The following is a 22,201-nucleotide window of genomic DNA, read 5'->3' as shown; positions in this document are numbered from 1 at the left end:
TTGTTGAGGCTTGCTTTGTGACCTAATAAATGATATATGTTAGCATATATACCATGTGCACTAGAAGGGAACATATACTGTGTTTTTGCTGGGACGATTGCTCTACATATGTTTAGGAGGTTGAGCTGCAATATAACTTTTTTGTTTCTTTATTGAGTTTCTTTCCTAATGATGTCTTTCCTTGAGAGTGGTGAATTGACATCTCCTGCAATTACTATTGAGATGATTAATTCTATTTTCAACATTGTGAGAATTCAATTGATGTTTTTGAAGGACTTTCATTGATAGTATGTTTTTTAAAGTTATATATTTATTAATATCTATTAATGTCCCTGGTGTATTGTTTCTTTAATCATTATGATGTGGATATTCTTATCTCTCATTATATTAATCTCCTTGAAGTTTATTTTACCATGGATTAATTTTTCCACTCCTGTCTTTTTGTGGTTGCTGTTGGCTTGGTAGAGTTTTCATAATTTTATTTATGTCACTGCATTTTCTTCTTGTGTGCATAGTTTCTACTGAGACATCTGAATTTATTCCTTTTAGTTTTCTTTTGTATGTGGCGGGTCTTTTTTCTCTAACTGCAATCCAGATTTTTCTTAAAATTGGAGCATATGACTCTTATGTTGTGATGTTTCCCTTTGGATTACTGTCTTATTTAAGGATCTTTCAGATTTTGAATATTTTTCCTACTTTGTGATGTTGGGGAAATTTTCTTCCATAGTTTCTTGATCTATTTTCTATAAAGATTTTGTGTGTGTGTGTGTTTGTGTGTGTGAGTGTGTTTCTTCTTTTCCAGGATTCTGGTAAATTGTACGTTGTTTCTCTTCACCGTGCTCCACCTCATTCTGGGATTTCTTTGGAGTCATTCACTGTTTTCTTAATTGTTTCTCATGTTGTCATCAGAGTGATTGTCTTGATCTCACTGATTTGAAATTCACTTTCTTCCATTCAGTTCCTAAAGTCTTTTAGTACATGGCCTAATTCTGTTAACTCACTGCTAATAATTAGGGATTCCTTTTGGCCTAAAAATTTTCATTTTTCAGTTTCTTCCATGGTCCTCATGAGTCTTCCTCACATCTCGTTGAGAGGGACTAAATATCATTCTTCTGAATTTTGTTTCTGATACTTGCAAGGCCTGCTTTTCAACATGCTTCATTGGAATTAGGTGACTTAGGGTTGCCTGTGTTTATTTTTCTTGATTTTTAGGATTAATTTTAATTGACTACTGCTTCATCAGCACATTGCACTGCTATTAGTGTTGTGTGATCTCTGATTAGCGATTAGAAGAGGTTTAATAGGAGACTGAAAACTCTATTGGAATGGAGAAAATGTAGAGAGATAGGCAAGTGGGGAAAGTGGAGCAGGAAAGAGAGAGAGAATAAAACAAAAATGATTATACTAATAAAAATAGTTGTCCAGATAAACCAACAGATTTGTAAAACTAATGGATACATGTATTTTAAGAGTGTTAATCAGAATTAATAGGGTTCATGAAAATGTACTTCAGGAGAAAAAAATGGAGAGAGCAGCAAGACATGATGGGTGGATGTGCACGGAAAAGGAGGGACAAAACAGAGAAAAGACTTGGGTTTCCTTGCTGAAGTTCTATTGCTAGAGTAGCAAGACTGTCGACATGCTTGTGCATGGGGTAGGTAATTCCAGGGAAAGCCCTTGTATGGGTGGGTGTGCTGGAATTGACAGGCCTTCCTGTATTCACATGGTGAGAATGTGTATTCTCTGGAGTGTGGGCTCTCACTGGGAGAGGACATCAAAATAGGAATAGGGTGCATAGAACTAGGTGAGGTGCTATTTTAATAGAATAAAAGTACAAAAATGAAATCACCTTGTTGGTGGGGATACCTACTCTTTTGGTAATTATATTGTGTGTACATGTGTGCTTCCTGGGGGAGGTGGAGCACCTCATGGGGGTTGGGCACTGGAGATCAAAGCAGAAAAGGAATACGTGAAAAATTGGTGACCAGTATAAGTTTGATACTGACTGTATTGACACTAAGCTGCTCACCCCAAGTCTGCTATGTACCACAGTCCTCAAAGGCAGTTGAGCTAAGAGGTTTGGCTGACTTAGTTACTACAGGTGCCATGAAAAATCAATTGTGTTAGGGAGGAGTAAGGCTCAGAGAAGCAGCGCTTGTTGCTTGTCAATGTTTTATGAGAGATTGTCAGCAGGCATGGTTTTTATTCCCTTTTAAAAAACTTGGGTCTACTTAGCTTTTAAGTTGAATTTCTCACTCTCAGGAAGTGCAGGAATGTCCCTCCCAGTGGGATTTCTCTGGTAGTTAATGAGATTAACCCTGTTTATTAGATGGTGGCTATATTTTCCTTCTCCAAAAAGCAAATGTTTTGATTAAACCTTTATGAGGGATCCTAGCAAGACTAAAACAAATATATTATTGAGGGAACATATATATAACAAATGGGAACCTTAGTGTGTTAGGCTGGGTTGCTTACAGAAACAAAACTATGCAGTAGCCCCGTATTCTGTTTGCACAACTGCTGCTGGATCATGTACAAGTTCTGAATTCCCATTCTTCTCAATGTAATGCGCTGCTTATTATGGTCTACACAGACGAATGGCTTTGTATAGTCAATTAAGCACAAGTAAATATCTTTCTAGTATTCTCTGCTTTCAGCCAAGATTCATCTGACATCAGCAATGATTTCAATACCCTCTTCTGGATCCACCCTAAACTTCTGGCAGTTCCCTGTCAATGTGTAGCTGCAACCATTTTTGGATGAACTTAAGCAAAGGTCGAAATTAATGACACTCATATATATATAAGAAAACACTTTAGTGCCAGAAATAATTTTCTATCAAGAAGGAATCCTAGCCAAACCCACTCATGTCCCTTAGTTCAATGCTAGACAGTGCCTTCTTTAGACTGATGTAGCTGCAAGTTGATGATGCAGAAAGGTGAAGCAACATTCAGGATGACCTCAGGCCAGTAGGTTTAAAGTCACATAATCCAGAGTCCTTGGCAACATGGCAATGTTTCAAAAGCTCCCCGGGTCAAGTCACTTACATTGAGCCACCCTGGAGGTAAACAGAGTGTCAAAAAGCAGGGAAGCAAATGAGCAGAAGAGAAAAAGAAATTCCAAGCTTCTCCCGTATAAGGCCATACACCTTAGGGTGCATCAGGTTGTGACCTCACTGACAAATTGGACGGTACCCCTAAACTTTCATATAAATTCTAGTTGATATATAATCATCATACTACTCAATCAAGTAATAATACTTTTTCATATGCTCTGGGTGTTTGGGGTGGTGGTGGTATGTGTGTATCCAGATATATGTGTTTATGTGTTTTCTGATGAAGGAACACCAACGCTATGTACTCGTGATGGAACCTGATGCTGATAAAGTCATGCAAGCCAGAAGCTAATCTGCACCAAATATAAGGATGCCACCATGCTTACGAATTAGGAAAAGTACAGTAAATACTATAATATAATGGTTAATTTTGAGGGGGAGGAATGTAATTGTGTGTGACAAGAGCACATGGAGCAACTAACAAACTGCTAGTTTTTAACCTGTGTGGAGGCTAACAGAGTGGTTTGCATTGTAATATTCATTAAATAATGCACTTTCCCCTTTATGTTTCTGTATATTTTTCATATATAATTTAAAAATTAAAAATGAGGAAATTTATATGGAATTTAAATTTTTCCATCTGACATGTATAGAGCTTGGGAATCATCTCCCCATCTGCTCAACAATATATTTTTTAAAGCTAAAAATAAGTGATTAACTCTTAAAATAAATGGAAAAGGCCAGCACCTTCTTTAAATCCATTTGATGAATAAGGTTAAAGGGGAAGACACTTTGCCCCCCAAATTGGATATTCTGGCAGTTACAGAAAACTCCAGTTCACCTGGAGCCGAAACCACCTCTGGACCTACCATCTGGTAAAAGTATTTAAAGAGCAATTAGCTAATTGCAGGAGACTAAAAATGGACTGGCTTTGTAGATTAAAAATGAAATCCTGTATGGTGAGACTTGGGATCTCAACACTTTTCTTGATTTGGGAAAGATGCTGTAAACACGTTGCATGGCATAGCATGGTATAAAACATTTTGAATGTTATAAACATTTTGAAATACACCTGCAGTTTTTTTTTTGGTCATTTTTGGTAAATAAGGCAGGACAGAGCATGGTTGGCAGAAGCAAAATCACAAGTTGAGCAGGTTTGGGGACAAAGAAACAAACAGACAAGAACAAATACAAAAGTAAGAACACCAAGTCATACAAAATATTCAAACTGGAAAATCACAGACAAAGCATAATTTTGAAGAAGCCAAAAGTCTAAAAATATTTTATCTGCAGATGAACCAGAATAAGATTTATACCATAAATTTCTTCAGCAGTCATTCAAGTAAGATAGAGATTTAGTAAAAATATTTAAAGTGTTGAAAGAAAACAAAGAAAAATAAAAACATCAGGCCAGAATTTTTTTCTAGCAACTATACCTTAGAAAAATGAAAAAAATATTTTCAGACTGCCAAAGAGGGAACTTGTTTATTTTAGGCCTACCTTGCAAAACATTTTAAAAGAATTTTTCAAAGAAGAAAAACTTTATATAAGCCAGAAAACTGGTTAATAAACAATTAAGAGATAAATAAATCAATCTTCTTTTTGTTCTTACATAATATAAAAGTTTGTTCAAAAGAGCAACAAAAATACAAATACATGAAATTGTTATTGGTTATGGATAAGTGAAATATATGATAGCACTAATAAAAAGGACAAAAGTGAAGAAATGAAAATAGTGTTACATCTACTTCTCTTTCCTATGAAGAGGCATATTGCTAATTAACTATTGACTTAGATTAGCTGTAAATATAAACAAGTAAATCTAGAGTGACCTCAGAGGATTAAATATATGGTGATCTATTACCTAAATGTGCTATCATCCTTGTTGTTAAGTGCTATATATAAACAGTTCCAGCCTATATCTAGCTTATGTACCATTGAACAAAACACTGTCCAGTGTTTCACCATCCTCACAATTGTTCCTATCAATGAGCCAATGTTGCAGCCACAGTGTTAATTCATCTCCTTAAGTCCATCCTCCCCTTCCCTGATCCTCTATTTTACCAAGCATCATAGCCTTCTCCAAGGACTGCTCTCTCCTGAAAACATGTCCAAAGTATAGAAGATGAAGTTTTGGCTTTCTTTGCCTTTATGGAGCATTCTGGCTATACTTCTTAAAAGACAGATTGGCTTGCCATTTGGCAGTCCACAGGACATTCAATATTCTTTTACAAGACCACGGTTCAAATATAGTGATTCTTCGTTGGTCTTCTTTATTTCATGTCCAACGTTCACGTGTCTATGAGGCATGACAACAGCTTTGATGCATTGACCACTAATAACAGAAGACCTGATGAACTGTGGAAGGACACCAAGAACAACATTCATGAAAAAGAGAAGGGTCGTTAGAAAGAAAGATCAAAGTGGATGTCAGAGGAGACTCCGAAAATTGCTATTGATTGTAGAGTAGCTAAAGCAAATGGAAGAAATGATGAAGTCAAAAGTGCTGAATAGAAAGTTTCAAAGGGAAACTGGAGAAGACAAAGCCAACTATTATAATGAAATGTGCAAATGGCTAGAAGTAGAAAACCAGAAGGGAAGAACCCATTCTGCATAGTTCAAACTAAAAGAACTCACGAAAAAAATTAAAGCCACGTGTTGCAATCTTGAAAGATATATGGACAAAATATTGAATAATGTCAGAAGTATCAAGAAAAGATGGAAAGAATACACAGACTCACGGCACTGAAAAGAATAAGTCATTATTCTACCATTTCAGGAGGTAGCACATGAGCAAGAACAAATCGTGCTGACGGAAGGTCAAGTTGCCCTGAAAGCATTAGCCAAAAACAAGGCTTCAAGAATTGATGTAATACTAATCGAAATCTTCAACAATATGTTGAAGCACTGGAAGCACTCACTGGTCTATGTCAGCTACTTGGAAAACTGAATTAAAGGGATCTATATTTGTACCCATTCTCAAGAAAGGTGACCTAATACAATGCCAAGATTTAGAACAATATTATTGACATCACATGTAAATAAAGTTTTGCTGAAGATCATCCAACAACAGGTGCAGAAGTACTTTGAAAAAAAGAGTTGCTAGAAGTTCAGGCCAGATTCAGAAGAGAGTGTGGGACAAGAGATATCATTGTTATTGTCAGATGTCAGATGGCTGAAAGCAGAGAATACCAGAAAATGTTACTCATTTTTTATTGACTCTAACAAACTGCAGATAACATTGAGAAGAAGGCAATTTCAAAATTCTTCATTGTGCTTATTATGAGGAACTTATACATGGATCAAGAGGCAGTTGTGCAATAGAAAATAGCTGCATATTTCAAAATCAGCAAAGTTGTTTGCCAGGATTGAGTCCTCACACCATACTTATTCAATATTTATGCTGAGCAAATCCTTAGTGAAACGGGATTATATACAAAATAATGTGATATCAGGATTGAAGGAAGGTTTATTAAATGCAATATTCAGATGACACAACTTGCTTGCAGAAAGTGAACAGGGCTTAAAGCACGTGGTAATGAAGATCAAGGATTATGGCTTTCAGTGAGGATTACAATTCAATATAAATAAGACCAAATCCTCACAACTGAACCAACAGGTAACATTATAAAAAATGGAGAAATGATTGAAGTTGTCAATGAATTTGTCTTGCTTGTATCCACAATTAATGCACATGGGAGCAGCATTGAATATTTCAAAAGACAAGTTATGTTGAGTAAATCTGTAAAACACTGATGTTGTTTTGAGGACTAAGGTGAAGCCAACACAAGTCATGGCAGTTTACATGACCTCATGTGCATGTGAGAGTTGGGCACTGAATAAAAATCCAAAGAAGAATGAATGAGTTTGAGTTGTAGTGCTGGGGAAGAATATTGAAAATAGAATGGACTTCTGAAAGGATAAACAAATATGTCTTTCAAGAAGTGCAGCCAGAGTGCTTCTTGGATATGGTGTAAGAAGAGACTGGGTTTGGAGAAGGACATAAGGCCTGGTAAAGTAGAAGGGCAGTGAAAAATAGAAAGTGCCTCAAGGAGAGGGGTTGGTCTAGCAGCTGCAACAATGGGTTCAGGTACAGGAACAATTGTGAGGATGGTGCAGCCCTAGGTAGGGATTTGTGTATAAAGCCACTATGGATGGCAACCAACGTGATCACTCTGAACCACAATGTCACATCTGGAGATGTCTGAGTTTGGATAGTCATATTTTGTGCTGTTGAAACTATTTTTTTCTACGAACAAGGTGTTGATTCTTCAAAGTTCTCTAAAGTAATCTCCAGAGCTGTGTCTATAATTAAGTCCATATTTTCCAACTACTGTTACTTCTTGTTTCCATCCTTTACATTCCAATTGCCAATAATTATCAATGCATTTTGATTGCATATTTGATCAATTTCCAACTGAAGTCATTGGTTGAAGTTTTCAATTTATTCAATACTAGTGTTGGTGTCAGTGCGTAAATTTGAATAAGAGTTGTATTGATTGAATTTTCTTGAAAGCAGGTAGACATAAGAGTATCACTTATAGCTTTAAACTTCATGATTGATTTTGTAATGTCTTTTTTGACAACGAATGCCACGTCATCACCCTTGATTGTGTTATTCCTGGCATAGTATAGAATAAGATTTTCTGATTCAAAATGGCCAATACCAGTCTATTCAAGCTCACTAATGCTTAGGGTATCAATCTTTATGGGTTACAGTTTAGTTTTGACCACTTCAAATTTTTTAAGTTTCATATTGCCTACATTCCAGTCTCCAATCATTAGCAGATTTATTGCAGCTATTTTTTCTTACCTTCAGTTGTGCCCCATAAGCAAATGAAGATCCTGGAACCTCCACTCGCACAGACTTTTACTGGCTCATGTCACCATGGTCAACGCCCCTCCCCTCCCAGAAACCAGCTCCTTTGCAGTCAGATTTGCATGCCCTCTGACATGAAAGGCCTATCTTCCAGCACTATCTCAAACTATGTTCTGCACCCAATCGCCTTTGCATTCCAATCATCAGTAATTATCAATACATCTTGATTACATATTGGATCAATTTCCAACTGACGTTATTGGTAGAATGCTTTCATTTCATTTGGCCTTCAGAATCTAACAATATTTTGAAATAAAGGTTTCAATGGTTCCTTCAGTGGAGAGTTGTGCCCTTCTTTGGTTATTGTTTTTAGTCTGGAAACTCACCGAAATCTGCTTACTTTGGGTGATCCTGCTGGCATTTGAAATGCCAGAGACAGAGCCTGCAGCATCAAAGCTGCCACAAACTGACAGACTAGTGGTAGATTTCTTAAATATTAATCATTGGCATCCTGTGGGGGACAATTTATACTGATACACATCGGTTTGCCATGAATGAAAATTGACTGAAGGGTAACATATCTTTTTGACCAACCCCCCCATTGTAAAGTCATATATTACTACTTGAATATAAACTTAGATTATCTGTAAATATATATTGTAAGTCTAGAAAATCTAATAACCAGCTATTTTCATTAAATATAATATATGTTAAGAGAAGACAGAAAAATTGAATGATTGGGGAAAAAACCACAAAAATCAAAAGCACAAAACAAAGGAGGAAAGATCAAAAGGAACAAAGAAAGAAGCGCTCCCCTCATCCACGATGATGATGATGAGGGGAGCACATGATGGGGATCCAGTGCCCATCTGTAGATAACTGGACATCTCTTGCAGAGGGGTAGAGGGGAGGAGATGAGTCACTCAGGGTGAAGTGTAGCATTGATGAAACTCACAACTTTCCCCTAGTTTTTAAACACTTCCTCCCCACCACTATCATGATCCCAATTCTACCTTGCAAACCTGGTTAGTCCAGAGGATACACAGCGATGCAAGTGGGAACTGGAAACACAGAGAATCCAGGACAGATGAACCCCTCAGGACTAGTGATGAGAGTGGAGATACCAGGAAGGAAGAGGGAAGGTGGGGTAGAAAGGGGAACCAACTTCAAAGAGCTACATATAACCCCCTCCCTAGGGGATGGGCAACAGCAAAGTGGATGAAGAGAGACACTGGGCAGTGTAAGACATGACAAAATAATAATTTATAAATTATCAAGGGTTCATGAGGGAGGGGGAAGCAGGGAAGAAAAGGGGTGGGAAGGAAAATGAGGAGCTGATTCCAGGAGCCCAAGCAGAAACCGAGGTGTTTGAGAATGAGGGCAACGAATTGTATAAGTGCCTTTACACAATTGATGTATGTGTGGATTGTGATAAGAGTTGTATGAGCCCCAATAAAATTATTAAAATAAAAACAAAAAATATGGTGAATTAAGAAAGCAGATGGTGCCCAACCAGTAGAAGATATAGGGTCTGAATTCTTAAATATGTGAAGTTAAACACCTGGACATCTAGCAGGGAAGTAACAATGACCACATGGAAGAAGCACACCAGCCTGTGTGATCATGAGGTTTCAATGGGATCAGGTATCAGGCATCAGAATAACCAATACAATCATATCCAAGCACATGAAGGGGTTGGAGTGGAGACCCAAAGTCCTTCTGTAGACAATTGGACATCCCCTCACAGAAGAGTCACAAGGAAAGGACAAACCAGCCAGGGTGCAGGTGGGAGACAGAGGGAAAAAAGAGAAGCTGATACCAGGGGCTCAAGTAGAAAAAAATGTTTTGAAAATGATGATGACAGTGTATGTAAAAATTTGCTCGATACAATTGATGAATGGATTGTTACAAGAGCATTAAGATACTCTAATAAAATGATTTTTAAAAAGAAAGAAGCGAACAAATAAGAAAAAAATTATATCAATGATCATTTAAAATATAACCATTTAAAATTAAACCAATATTTAATTGCTTTAAATATACCAATTAAGAGATAAATGCTGCAAATATATACAAAAACCAACTAGCAATGGTATAATGCTTATAAGCTAACCCACTTAAGTATATATATTCCAAATGCATAGTCTTCAAGTTAATTTTGACTGATTGTGAGCTATCTAGTTTCCAAAACTAAGCATTCATGGAGGCAGATAGCTTTATTTTTCTCCCACAAAGATGTTAGTGGGCTTCAACTGCAACTTTGCCAATAGTCCAGTGTTTACCCATAGTGCCACCAGAGCTGCTCTACTTAAAAATAGACCCCATAATAGTCCAGCAAATGGAAGACATGATGAAATCAACAGCTGACGAAGGACTGGAATCACTCCCTTATCGATGCCAGGATATTTGGAAGAGAGCCCCTTGGTGAACAGACAAGAAGAGATCCATATTTGTAAATAGGGTACCCAAGAGAATGCTCAAAATGTACAACTATGCCATTGATATCACATGCAAATAAAGTTTTGCTGAAAATCGTACATCAGGTTCAGCAGTACATCGACAAGTAATCTCCAGGTTCAGAATGAGAACAAGAGATATCTGATGCCAAATAGGTTTTGGCTGAGAAAACTGGAAAAATGTTTAATAGTGTTTCATGGATTATAGTAAGACATTTGTGTAGAATGTTGTCAATGATTTTTGTCTTGCTTGCACGCACAATCAGTGCTCATGGGAACATTAGTGAAGAGATTAGCTAATTCTCCTACACAAGACCTCTCAAGAGAATGGAAAAACAAGAATGTTCTTTGACTACTACCGTGTGCCTGACCCAAGCCATAGTATTTTTCATTCCCTCACATGCAGGTGAACTTGTGCACTACATAAGGAAGACTGAAGAAGAATGGATGCATTTGAATTGTGGAATTGGGGGAAAATATCAAAAAACCAACCAACCAACCAACCAAGCAAACAAACAAACCATGAATTGCTAAACAGACACGAATTTGTCCAGTAAGAAGTTCAGCCAGAGTGTTCCTTTGAGGCTAGAATGGCTAGATGTCAACATACGTACTTTGGACATGTTGTCAGGAGAGACCAGCTCCTGAAGAAGGTCATCATGTTTGGTAAAGCAGAGGGGCATTAAAAATGGAGGAAGTTTCTCAAGAAGATGGCCTGACTTGTTTGCTGCAACTGTGGTCTCAGTTACAGGAACAATGTGCTGATCCTGCAGCACAGGGCAGTGTTTTATTTTGGGGACATCGGTTTGCTGTGGATCAGAACCAACTTGATGGCACCTAACAACAACAACACATTAAAAGTAAAAAGATATTGAAAAAGTTTCTATGTTAACATTAATCAAACAAAAGTTGGAAAATGTTCACTTGTTTCATACAAGGTAAATTGCAGAGAAGAAATATTAGATTTCTATAAAAAGGCAATTTATAAAGATAAAAAGGTAAATTATTTAACAAAATATTCAATCATCCTAAATGTGGATGTTCATATTGTCTACTTGAAGCAAAATAAATAGAATTATAAGAAGGGTATAGAGGTCCAAAGACTGGAATGTACATATATAAATATATTTATATAAAAGTGTATATTTATAGGTTATGTGCATATATTTATAGGCTTAGTATTAAGGCAGCAGATGGGCATTGGGCCTTCATTCAAGCACTTACTCAATGCAAGAACACATTGTTCTATTAAATTGGCATTCAGGATGCACACCTTCCTGACACGATAGCTGAAGAAAAATGTGTGCATAAGTAAATGTGGTGAAGAAAGCTGATGGTGCCCAGCTATCAAAAGATATAGTGTCTGGGGTATTAAAGGCTTGACGATAAACATGCAGCCATCTAGCTGAGAACCATCAAAGTCCACATGGAAGAAGCACTCCAGCCTGCCTGACAACAAGGTGTAGAAGGGACCAGTTATCAGACATCAAAGAACAGAAAATCATATCAGTGGGTGCCCACCTTCCTGATACAATCAATGAAGACAAATGCATGCATAAGCAAATGTGGTGAAGAAAGCTGATGGTGCTCAGCTATCAAAAGATAAAGTATATAGGGTCTTAGTTCAGAAGCAACAAAGCCTACATGGAAGAAACACACCAGCCTGTGTGAACACAGGCTATTGAAGGGATCAGGTATCAAGCATCAAGGAACAAAATTTCATATCATTGAAAAGGTGGGTGAGTGCAGAGTGGAGACTCAAAGCCCTTTGGTAGCCAACATACTGAAGGGGTGTGGGTAGATGAGTCAGTCAGTGTGCAGGGAAGCAACGATGAAACATATAACTTTCCTCTAGTTCTTAATTCTTCCACCCCCCACTATCATGATCCCAATTCTACCTTACAAATCTGGCTATACCAGAGGATGCACATAGGCACAGAGAGCAACTGGAAACACAGTGAATCCAGAACAGGTGACTCCTTCAGGACCAGTGGTGGGAGTGGTGATGCCTGGAGGGTGGAGAGAATATTGGGTAGAAAGGGGGAACTGATTACAAGAATCTATGTATAGCCTCCTCCCTGGGGAATGGACAGGAGAGACAATGGCAGGGGGAGATGTCGGACAGTGTAACATATGACAAAATAATAATAATTTATGAATGATGAAGGGTTCATGAGGTAGGGGGAGTGGGGAGGGAGGAGGGAAATGAGCAGCAGATATTAAGGGCTCAAGTAGAAGGCAAATGTTTTGAGAATGGTGATGGCAACAAATGTACATATGTTCTTGACACAATAGATGCAGGTATGGATTGTGATAAGAATTGTACGAGCCGCCAATAAAATGATTTTTAAAAAGATGGAGTATGCTGTTATTGCAATTGTTATTTGCTTATGATGGTTAATGCTGTGTGTCAACATGGGTGCATCATGATTCCCAGTCGTTCGGCAGTTATACTGTATTTATTCCCCGTGGCGAGACCTGATGTTAGGTAATACCCTCCATGGCGAGATCTGGAAGGAGGAGACAATCGACTGAAAGGCAGATTGCTTCCAATATCCATGAACTTTCTGGAAAAGTTTTCTGGCTTGTTGACTCTCCTACATCTGTTTGTATCATCTAACCACTTGTTTTTTAAACTTGAGCAAGTGTCCTGCTGTTTTTCCCACCTATCCTGGGAGTTGCTACTAGCTGAAGCCTGAGACTTAACAGCTTATTTATCCACTTTGTATGACAGAGTCAAAGAGTAAAAATCAACTCAGTGGCAGTGAGTTGAGAGGTATACAACCCACCTGTGTCATTGAGTAGGTTTCCATTGATATAGGGTTTCTAAGACTATAATTCTTTATGGGAGCACATGACTACACCTTCTAACTGGTAGTCACTGGTGGCAGTTATTAATCTAATGTATGTCCCACAGTGCCAATCTTCTTGTGATAAGAGTTGTATGAGTCCCTAATAAAATGTAAAAAAAGAAGAGAAAAAAATGATTAGGGCAAAGACTGTACAGATGTGCTTTATACAATTGATGTATGTATTTGTATGGACTGTGATAAGAGTTGTATGAGCCCCTAATAAATTTTTTTTAAATGGTAAAAAAAAAATAGAAAATTCACCATTACATTTCTCACATTTTAACATGTAATCTCTTTTGGTTTTTTAATAAAAGGAAATTAATTTCTTAAAAATAAAGAAGCTCATGGAACAAATATAATGGAAATATAATGGAATTTTTCTTTTGTCCCAAAGTGCCAATTTCTTCGAAGGCTCCTTATATCAGGGAACTTCAAGAAGCTCATGGAAAAAAATATAATGGAAATATAATGGAATTTTTCTTTTGAAGTCCCCTCACAAGCATCACTGATTTTACTTCTCTAGAGAACCAGTCAAAGACACTCACTCCAGGATCAATAATTGACAGATACATCAGGGAAATTATCAATCACAATATAGTTGATTTTCATAGTGCCATCAACCAAGTAATCTAATTGACACTTATGGACTAATTCTTCCAAAAACAAGAGAATACGAATTCTACTCAAGCTTACGTGAGACCTTCACCAAGATAAACCATATTCTGTGCCATAAAACTACCTTAACAGAATTGTTGTTGTTAGTTGCCATTGAATTGGTTCTGACCCAGAGAGCCCCTATGCACAACAGAACAAAACACCACACAGTCCTACTCCATCCTTACAATTGTTCTTAAGCTTAAATCCCTTTTTATCACACAGTCAATCCATCTCCTTGAAGGCCTTCCTCTTTTTTATCAGCCTTCTACTTTGCCAAGACTCTTTCCAAGACAGATTGTTCTGTCCTTTTAGCAGTCTTTTCAATATTCTTCACCAGCACCACAATTCAAATGCTTATCCCACAAAATTAAAAGGGTAAAAATCATACAAGTATGCTCTCAGATCACTGTGAAACGAAAGCAGAAGGGAATAACAGAAAGGTGATAGGAACATGCCAAAAAACACCCCAAAACTTTGCAATTTCAAAAATTTAGTTGTGGAAAACACATGCACCAAAGAAATCTCAACACAGATAAAAAGTTATTTCCACTAAATGAAAATGATAGTACAGCTTATCAAAAAGTGTTGGATGCAGCCAAAGCAGTGTTCAGAAAGTTAATTATAGCATTTAATGTATATATTAGGAAATAACAAAATCCCCAACATAATGATAGTTTCCACTTTAGGACACCCAAAAAGGAAGAGCAAATGAAATATAAATTAAGCAAAACAAGATAAAAATAAAGGAAGAATCAATGCTGGGCCCCCCTAGGGCTTCCTGTATGGGCTCCAATAAATTTCTTCCCTTTTGCTTAGAAAGAAAGAAAGAAAGAAAGAAAGAAGAGCTCTATTGAGAAACTCAATAAGATAAAAATCTAATCCTTTGAAAAATCATTAAATAAATAAATCTCTTGCCAGGATAAACTGTAAGAGAGATTCAGTTAGTCAGCCTAATAGAGAGAGACTAAGCAACTAAGAGGCTCAGGGAAACAGACTTTCCTAGTATGGACGTGAAAAGGGAGCATTACAACAGATCCAATGGATATTAAAGGTATAACAAAAGGAATTTATATGAACCACAACTTTATATATGATAAATAGAAAAAAAGGATCAATGGAAAATTTCCAAGAAAGACACAACTGAACAAAATTCACAGCAGGAGAAACAGATTATCTGAATAAGCTTATATCTAGTTAAAAAAATTCAAGTAGCAATGAATAAACTTCCAAAATAGAAAGCACCAGACACAATTTTATTGGTGAATTTTCTCAAATCCTTAGAAAAGAAGTGGTACAAATTTTTCTACAAGTTTTTAAAGAAACTAAAAGCAAAAGAGACTCTTTCTGAATTTATTTTATAAGGCAGAGATACCAGAATAATATTTTTGATGACTTTCAATTTTCCTAGATTCCTACTTTGCACATTCCAAATTCTGATCGTTAGCAGAGTTTTTTAATTGTCTCTCTTACCTCCAGTCCTGTCCAATCAGCAAAAGATGTTGCTGAAGGCTCCACTCACACAGGTCCTACCCGATTCTGGTGACCAACATCGACTCCGCCCTGAGAAGGAAGCCCATCAGTCACGCTTGCAATGCCCAGCCTATGGCACTGTCTCCCACAATGCTCTGCTTCCATTCTTTGGGCGTTCAGTACCTGACAATATTTCAAAGCTATGGTTAAAATTTTCAGAGGTGATTTCCTCCAATGAGGGTAGTGATTCCTTGTTCGTTGTGTGCTCTTAGTCTGAAAGCTCTGCAAACCCTGTTCATTTTTGGTACCCAGCTGGCATTTGAAAAAGGCTTCCAGACAACCAAGAAAGACTCCCCTCCCCTTGGCAGAAGGAGATACTGAAAACCTTTTGCAGGGCTTAACATTGTCAGATACTGAAAGCACAGTGAACGGAAGCAGACACGATTGGAGACAGGGCTGGAGGATGCGTCCACTGGTTCTAAGGCACTCAAAATAGAATGGAAGAAGAGCTGGAGCCTTTGGGATCTTTATTGGCTGATAAGGCATGACTCGATTCAGGAGAAACAGTTACAGAAATCTGCTACTTAGTGGCAATTGGAATGTGAGAAATAAGATTCTAAGGAGCAGTCCCGCCCCTACGGCAGGCCGGAGGTAGCAAGATGGCCGCCGCTGAGGAGGACTTCGGCGTTGGGGCGGACGCTGACCGGGAACTGGAAGAGCTGCTGGAAAGTGCTCTTGATGACTTCGATAAGGCCAAACCCTCCCCAGCACCCCCAACCACCACCACCACCACCACCACCACCACCACCACCACCACTACTGCTGCAGACGCATCGGGACCGCACAAGAGATCACCAGGAGACACAGCTAAAGATGCCCTCTTCGCCTCCCAAGAGAAGTTTTTCCAGGAACTGTTCGACAGTGAGTTGGCTTCCCAAGCCACTGCAGAGTTCGAGAAGGCAATGAAGGGTTGGCTGAGGAGGAGCCCCACCTGGTAGAGCAGTTCCAAAAGCTCTCCGAGACCGCCGGCAGATTGGGCAGTGATGCCAACTCCAAGCAAGAATTCACTTCTTGCCTGAAAGAAACATTAAGTGGACTAGCCAAAAATGCCACTGACCTTCAGAACTCAGGCATGTCGGAGGAAGAGCTGAACAAGGCCATGGAGGGGCTGAGGATGGATGAAGGGGATGGAGAAGGAAACATCCTTCCCATCATGCAGAGTATCATGCAGAACCTACTATCTAAGGATGTGCTGTACCCATCGCTGAAGGAGATCACAGAAAAGTTCCCCGAGTGGTTGCAGAGTCACCGTGAATCTCTACCTCCAGAGCAGTTTGAGAAATATCAGGAGCAGCACAGTGTCATGGGCAAGATATGTGAGCAGTTTGAGGCAGAGTCCCCTACCGACAGTGAGGCCACTCAAAAGGCTCGCTTTGAGATGGTGTTGGATCTTATGCAGCAGCTACAGGACTTGGGTCATCCCCCAAAAGAACTGGCTGGGGAGATGCCTCCTGGCCTCAACTTTGACCTGGATGCCCTCATTCTGTCAGGCCCACCAGGTGCCAATGGTGAACAGTGTCTGATCATGTGAAACACCACACGTTTTCCTCCCTGGTTCCCAGCCATGGGAAACATCCGGAGTCAGCAGAGCCCTGGGTAGCTGAGGCAGGAGTGTCATCTGTGGAGAGATCTGCCCAGTGCCCTCTGCCATCCCACCAAGACTGTGCCATACCAGCTGAGGCTTTTCGTCTCCTCTAGGAAGAAGACCTATTCTGTAGGCCGTTTCTGTTAGCCCTACTCAATTGTGGTTCTGCTGCTAACAGGCCCAGCAAAGGAGGGCTTTCCTCTTGGGGCAAGCACCTTCTTCCTTCTCCCCAAATGATGTTATTTATGGCCACACCGATCGAGAATCACCTTCACACCCAGGGTCTTTGTGCCTTGTCTCTGTCCCCTGCGTTGGGCCCAGGGAGCCAGGACAAAAACCTGGTACTCTATTTCTCCAGTTCTGGGAAGGGCCTTTGGGAACAGGGCGGATCTAGGCTGGAGCAGTGCTTTGTCATCATGCCCTCCCCCTTCAGACTGCTCTGAATTCTCTGATAAGAACGGTTTAATTGGGAGAGAAGCCCTCCCTGTTTCAGCCATGAACCCAAATTACTCTCCTGGTTCTTTCTACAATGCCATGTGAGCTAGGTGAACTCAGCCCCTGACCTTCCTTTGCCCCCGTCTTTCCTCTTCTCTCTTTTTAAAATACTTATTTATTGCTGAGCCTAAGCAGGGACAAGAAAAAATCCACCCTATTTCCTTTTCCTTTCTAGTTCACCTATAGTTCCTAGACTCACAACAACCCCCTTCCCCACAGCAAGCAGACAGTTGTTATGTAAGGGCTGGGATATGACTGATCTTCTACAGATACATTCTGGTTTCTTTGAGACTTCTGATTTCCCTTCAGATCCTGTCCCTTGATTCAGGGAGGTGACTTGGGATCCGGGAAATGGTGTAACCCGGGCCCCTTTTCCTGCAGGCCTGTGGGGCACTGTCTAATAAATATTCTGAGCGAGAAAAAAAAGATTCTAGGAAAATTGCAAGTGGTCAAAAAGAAAAAGAATGAAGGAGACCAAGATCCATGTCCCAGGCATTAGTGAGCTCAAATGAACTGGTATTTTGCCAGTTTGAATCAGAAAATCTCATGATTTACTAGGCTGGGAATAAAACAATCAAGAGAAATGTGGCATTCATTGTCAAACAGGTCCTTGCAAAATTAATCATGAAGTACAGTACTGTCTGTGATAATATTATATCTATCCATCTTTAATGAAATTTAATCAATACAATTAATATTCAATAGTCAACCCCAATCACCAAATTTAGTCATGAACAAATTGAAGAATTCTACCAATGACTTCAGCTGGAAATTGGTATAACATACAATCAACATGCATGGAGAAGTACCAGTGATTGTAAACATTGGAAGCAAAGAGGAAGTCACAATAGGTAGAAAATATGGACTTAGTGATAAAAATGAAGCTGGGAATCATATTATAGAATTTTTCAAGACCCCAAACTTGTTCATAGCAAATACATCACTTTCAACAACATAAAAGGAGACTGTGCACATGAACTTCTCTAGATGGAACACGAAGAAATCAAATTGACTGCATTAATGGGTAGAGACGTTGGAGGTGCTCAATATCAGCAGCTAAAACCAGGCCAAGGGCTGAAGATCGTCAATTGCTCAAATGTAAGTGCAGGTTAAAGCTGAACGACAATTTTAAAAATTAACAACAACCAAATTATGACCTTGAGTTTATCCCCCCTGAATTTCAAGAACATCTCAAGAGCAAATTTGACATGTTGACAACTAGTTACAGTCGACCTTTTGAAATATAGGATGACACGAAACTCATCATTCATCATGAAACAAAAGGTAATTTGGAAAACACGAAAGAAAGAAAAGATCAAAGTGGCTGTTAGAAGAGACCCTGAAACCTGCTCTTAATCATAGAGCAATTAAAGCACACGGAAAATTTTGCTACACAAACTAAGGACATATGCATAAACACCAAGTAAGGGCATGTGTTCTAGAATGTACGCCAAGGATGTAGCTACATAATCTTTTGCTAAAGAGATTTACCCTGTGACTGATGGATCTAATTAACTATCACAGTAGAAAATCCATTAACTTAGACTAACGTAATCCATGAGAGGACAAAACAAAGAAATACGGTCTGACACTTGGAATTCTGAACCTTAGAAATTCTATGTACAATAAAAGGAAACGCCGAGTGGCCCTGTGCCATCTTCATGTTCTTATGATTAGGCCCATTGTAGCCACTGGGTCAATTCATCTTGCCAAGGGCTGTCCTCTCTTTCTCTTCCCCATTAGCATGGAGGCCTACTTCAGAGACTGGTATCTCACAAAAACATGTGAAAAAGACATGAAGCAAACCTGTCCATGCTTGCCTCTATGGAGAATTTTGTCTGTATTTCTTGCAAGACTGTTTTTTTTAGTGTGGTCCTTTTGGCAGTACATGGAACTTTCAATATTTTTCACTAGCCCCGTAAATCAAATACATTGATTCTCCCTTATTCTTCTTTTCAATGTCCAACTTTCACGTGCACCCGAGGCAGTTTAAAATAACATTGCATGGCTGAGGCCCACTTTACCCTCAAAGTAGCAACTTTGATTTTCCTCCATTTGATGAAGGCGTGTGTGGCAGATTGACCCAAGGCAATGCATCTTGTGATCACTTGTTGCGGCTTCCATGAGCACTGGTTGTGGATCCAAGGGGGCCAAAATACTCGACAATTTAAATCTTTTCTGTTTATCATGATGTTACTTATTGGCACCGTTGTGAGAACTGTGGTTTTCTTCACAGTGAATTGTATGTAATCCATTCTGAACACTGTAATCCTTGAAGAATGCAAACAAGGGCTTCAAGTTTTCCTCACTTGCAGCAAGTAAAATTGGGTAATGTGCTGATTGAAGGTTGTTAATAAGCCTTCCTCCAATCCTGATACTATATTCTTCTTCAAATAATCCAGCTTCTCTGAGGATTTGTTCAGTATAAAGTTGGAAAAATTATGGTGAGAAGACACATCCTTGACACACATCTTTCCTGATTTGAAATCTTGCAGTTGTCTCTTGTTCTGTCCCCACAACTTTCTCTTGATCCATGTACAAGTTCCACATGAACCCAATAAAGTGTTCTGGGATTCTCTTTCCTCTCACGGCTACCTATAACTTATTATTATTCACAGTCAAATATTATTAAATTGTCAATGAATCAACAGTAAATATATTTCTGATATTCTCTGTTTTCAACCAAGATCCATCTGACCTCAGCCATGATAGTGCTTGTTCCACATCCTGCTCTGAATTTTCCCTCAGTTCTGGTGACTCCCTGTCAATATGCTGCTGCAATTGTTGCCCCCATATAGCATACATTATATTTATTGTACTGTGACAAATGAAGAGGCAACAGTGTTAATTAAGACTCATAAAGTGAAATTTTCTGGTTAATAGTCTCAATATTTCATAGCTTCATACTTTAACAAAAATAATGTTTCCCGTGCACTCAAGGTAAAATCTAAAAGTAACAAATGCTATAATATTTTGGCATAATATCTTAAGTTTCCTACTCATAAAAATTGTCATTGCTGTTCACCTGATATCAATTCATATGAACCCTATACTGACCAATACCTTCTTTTATTAAATTGGAACTCTATGATGCTCACTCTCCCGACACAACGGCTGGAGCCAAAGTGGGTGAACAAGTAAATGTGGTGAAGAAAGCTGATGGTGCCCGGCTATCAAAAGAGATAGTGACTGGGGTCTTAAAGGCTTGAAGATAAACAAGCGGCCATCTAGCTCAGAAGCAACAAAGTCCACATGGAAGAACACACCAGCCTGTGTGATCGAGTGGTCCCAAAGGGATCAGTTACCAGGCATCAAAGAACAAAAAATCATATCATTGACTGCACACCTCCATGATAGGATCGCTGAAGACAAATGGGTGCACAAGCAAATGTGGTGAAGAAAGCTGATGGTGCCCGGCTATCAAAAGAGATAGTGTCTGGGGTCTTAAAGGCTTGAAGGTGAACAAGCGGCCATCTCGCTCAGAAACAAATAAGCCCACATGGAAGAAGCACACCGGCCAGTGCGATCACGAGGTGCCCAAGGGACCAGATATAAGGCATCATGCAAAAAAAAAAAAAAGATATAAGTGTGTGTATGTATGTGTATTTATGTGTATGTGTATATATATATTATATTAAATGAAGGGGTAAGTGCAGAGTGGAGACCCAAGGCCCAAGTGTCGGCCAATGGAGATCCCCTCATAGAGGAGCTTAGGAGAGGAGATGGGTTAATTAGGGTGTGAGGTAGTATCGATGAAGAACACAGCTTTCCCCCAGATCCTGGATGCTTCCTCCCCCCAACTACCATGATCCGAATTCTACCTTGCAGGGCTGGATAGGACAGAGGCTGTACACTGGTACATATGAGGGTTGGAGATACAGGGAATCCAGGGTGGATGATACCTCCAGGACCAAGGGCGTGAGGGACGATGCTGGGAGAGTGGAGGGTGAGTGGGTTGGAAAGGGGGAACTGATTACAAGGAGCCACATGTGACCTCTTCCCTGGGAGAGGGACAGCAGAGAAGGGGGGAAGGGAGACCCCGAATAGGGCAAGATATGACAAAATAATGAGGTATAAATTACCAAGGGCATATGAGGGAGGGGGGAAAAGGGAGGGAGGGGGGGAAAAAAAGAGGACCTGATGCAAGGGGCTTAAGTGGAGAGCAAATGCCTTGAGAATGATTGGGACAGGGAATGTATGGGTGTGCTTTATACAATTGATGTATGTATATGTATGGATTGTGGTAAGAGTTGTTGGAATCCCTAATAAAATGTAAAAGAAGAAAAGAGAAAAAAATGATTAGGGCAAAGACTGTACAGATATGCTTTATACAATTGATGTATGTATATGTATGAACTGTGAAAAGAATTGTATCAGCCCCAATAAATTGTTAAAAAAAAAAAAAAGAAAAGAGTGGAACTTTCTCATACATTTTCCAAGGCCGTAATAGTTATGAAGCAAATTATTTATTTTATTGCTCTTCTAAATGAAAGGTATTGTTTTATTAATAGGTGTGTAAGGTATTGCATTAAATTCTGATTTACAATAGAGTTATTAAAACTATTTTATTGGGAACTCTTACTGATATTATAACAATCCATAAATCAATTGGGTAATATACAGCAAAATATTATTTGTATGTGATATTACTGATAACGATTCATACGTTTTGCCTTATATGTGGTCACATTTATTTGGAATGGGAACAAATATGGATATCTTACAATAAGTTGGCCATGTACCTGTCTTCCA

The 22,201-nt window shown here is 38.9% G+C and overlaps 1 pseudogene; it reads left to right on the top strand.

The window, feature by feature from the left end:
• Positions 1-15,954: 15,954 nt before the first annotated feature.
• LOC142454941 (peroxisomal biogenesis factor 19 pseudogene) lies at positions 15,955-17,875 on the top strand (annotated as a pseudogene).
• Positions 17,876-22,201: the final 4,326 nt, after the last annotated feature.

This window comes from Tenrec ecaudatus, chromosome 8, assembly GCF_050624435.1.
Source record: "Tenrec ecaudatus isolate mTenEca1 chromosome 8, mTenEca1.hap1, whole genome shotgun sequence".
Taxonomy (NCBI): Eukaryota; Metazoa; Chordata; class Mammalia; order Afrosoricida; family Tenrecidae; genus Tenrec; species Tenrec ecaudatus.
The sequence above is the reverse complement of the archived record's forward strand: the minus strand, read 5'-3'. Positions and strand labels throughout refer to the sequence as shown.